The sequence below is a fragment of the Montipora foliosa genome, chromosome 12, assembly GCF_036669935.1.
Source record: "Montipora foliosa isolate CH-2021 chromosome 12, ASM3666993v2, whole genome shotgun sequence".
Taxonomy (NCBI): Eukaryota; Metazoa; Cnidaria; class Anthozoa; order Scleractinia; family Acroporidae; genus Montipora; species Montipora foliosa.
In genome coordinates this window covers 31,437,749-31,440,248 of record NC_090880.1, presented here as the reverse complement: position 1 = coordinate 31,440,248, position 2,500 = coordinate 31,437,749, and the positions used below count along the sequence as shown (strand labels likewise).

The 2,500-nt window shown below is 35.9% G+C and overlaps 1 long non-coding RNA gene across 1 annotated transcript in view; it reads left to right on the top strand.

Annotated features, from left to right (window-relative positions):
* Window positions 1–778, top strand: part of LOC137979244 (uncharacterized) — a 1,663-nt gene extending 885 nt beyond the window's left edge. The window contains exon 2 of the long non-coding RNA XR_011118272.1: window positions 451–778. This is a non-coding gene — a long non-coding RNA (uncharacterized lncRNA). The remainder of the gene's footprint in view (window positions 1–450) is intronic.
* The last annotated feature ends 1,722 nt before the right edge of the window (window positions 779–2,500 follow it).

Sequence of the window (2,500 nt, the reverse complement as noted above, 5' to 3'; positions counted from 1 at the left end):
ATAATAATAATAATAATGATAAAAATAGTAATAAGCCTTACAGCTTTAGTTAGATGCGTACCCCTGACTGAAAATTCTATTACACTAAAAATTAGTATGAACACCAAATAATAATTATTAACAATTATTATTCGCCGAAGGCAAGGTGAATATCGGTTAATAAAAACTGAGATGAAGTTGAGGTTTTTATTCATCAACATTCATAGAGTCTGAGGGAATATCGGAAACAATAATTTAAATTTGCCTGACAATAGAAGCAACTCAATTTCTTAGTAAATGATGCCATCATGCAAATCGATTATTACATAGTTGATTATTCAAATAATACACATTAAAACACAGTATCCGTGGTTCAAAATTTCATAATGTAAGGTATTATCTTTCCCCTTGTGCTTACACTGTCATCATTCACTTTCTGTGGAATGGTTTTATCATTGTTTTTGTCTGTAGGAAATGGTAGCCATACCTGCTTTATGAAGAAACTGAAGTTGTGCAGTAGTACAGCAACCTACTTTTACTCTCCTCAGATTAGCTTTCTTGGTTCACGGAAAACCCTTTTCATTATTGTAAATACATTGTGGCATGGAAAATATTTTCAAACAGGTCTGGAGAATGTTCACCACCAAAATTTCCCATTTTGTCTGGATCATATAAGTTCTTTCCTCCTTCTGTTTAGTGGTTGACTAGTGACTTGTGAAATTGTATGGTGCACAAGAGAGCTAAATGCAGTGTCTCCTTTAGTTGTAAAACATATATTAAAGGAACACAAATAATATTGTCATTGTTCTTGAGTAATGTTAGGATTTAGTACTGCCAGTGGTATTACAAGTGTCTCTTTTGAGTGGATTCCCCAATTTTCTGCTAACTTGACCCAAACAGATATATATAGGTGGAGAACAAATTCAGGAAAATGAAAGGAAAAAATACTCAACATACATCATTTGATTATTACAATACACTATTTGTTTTGTTCAATATTATTTGCACTAGAAAGAAAATTAACGACCATAAGAATTTTGTCTGTGATAAGGAAAAGTTTGTTCTGACTAAAACCTATATTGGAAATTTAGGCATTTGGGGTGCTTTTTCACAGGGTTACATGTGCATGGTATTAATTTTTATGTCAGTCCAATATTTTTCTTGAAAATTGTGTTGTCTCTATAACATTGTCCTTTTTTGTGAAGCATGACATTTTCTTCTCTCAATTCAACATTTGATTTGTGTTGCTGATCTTGTTTTTCCAGCAAAAGTGTGTTATGTTGAATAATAATTATTTTTGTTATATAACTGTTTTTGCCTCCAACATGCTCTCATTGGTTACTTCAAGGTCACATGACATCTAACAATAACACTTTTGCCGTTCAAAAGTCTCTGAGCGGGCAACAGTGCAAAATCTATGACGTCAGAGGGTAACAGTGCACTGTTGCCCGCAAATGTTGACCGACGACCACCATTGCTGTTCCCATTGCACGTTTTCCTATTTGTGCTATATAACAAATCACTCAATGACTGGTCTCTCAGGAAACAGTTCATTTTGTTTCCCTCGTCTGCACCTCAGGGGAACATTGGAAATTTTTACTGATTACAGCCAACAGCCTGGGGGGGTTAGTACTGTAAAAGGCATTGGCATGTCATTGTCCTAATGAGCTAAACCCAAATACTTACCTTCATGTTTTTTTGTGAAAGTTTTTGTTTTCGTTCTCGATTTTTCTCTGCTTAATATCCAGCTCCTGCCTTTGATCCTTGAGGGTTTTCTACCTGTCTGACTAATTCTGTGCAACTTAGTGCTTCAGTTCTCTTGGCCGATTTTTGGCACTGACAAAGAAGGGGGCGTAGAATCTATATTGAGGGGTAGGGGAAATTCAATTCAGGGCAGATTATTATTGCAACTATTGTAATGTTATTCCATCACTCACCTTCATTGGTGAAATGTATTCATCCATGTGGCAAATTCTGTAGTCTTTGTGAGCCAGTAGCAAGTGGCCCTCGAATAAAAATTTTCTAGTGTGGTGAACTGTTTTGCTGGCATCAAAAGCCAAAAAAAGCGCTTTGCACATTGAACTAGAGCACCTTTGCTGACATTTTCAGTCTCTAAATGGAAAAAGCAGCTTACTTTGTTGAATTAACTTAACTCGCCCTTTGCAAAGAGTCCCATAAACTCGAAAAAGCACACAATCCCCCAGCAGTCATGTGACAGTTGACATAATTAGTTTATAATTTATTTTTAGTTTCACAAAACATAGCAATGAACGTTGTTAAAGGGAAAAAAATAACAGGGTTTGTTGTCAATATTTGCCGCTGTTTTAAGCCCTGGTCAAACGGCTCATGATAGTCGATGATAGTCGATGATAGTTGAGCGCGAGCTTCCGTTTGACCACCAACTATCATGCACTATCATCGACTATCATCAACTATCATTCAGTTTGAGCTTGTTCAAATTCTTCATGATAGTCCATGATAGTTTTCCTCGTTTGACCACGCGTACGATAGTTCATGATAG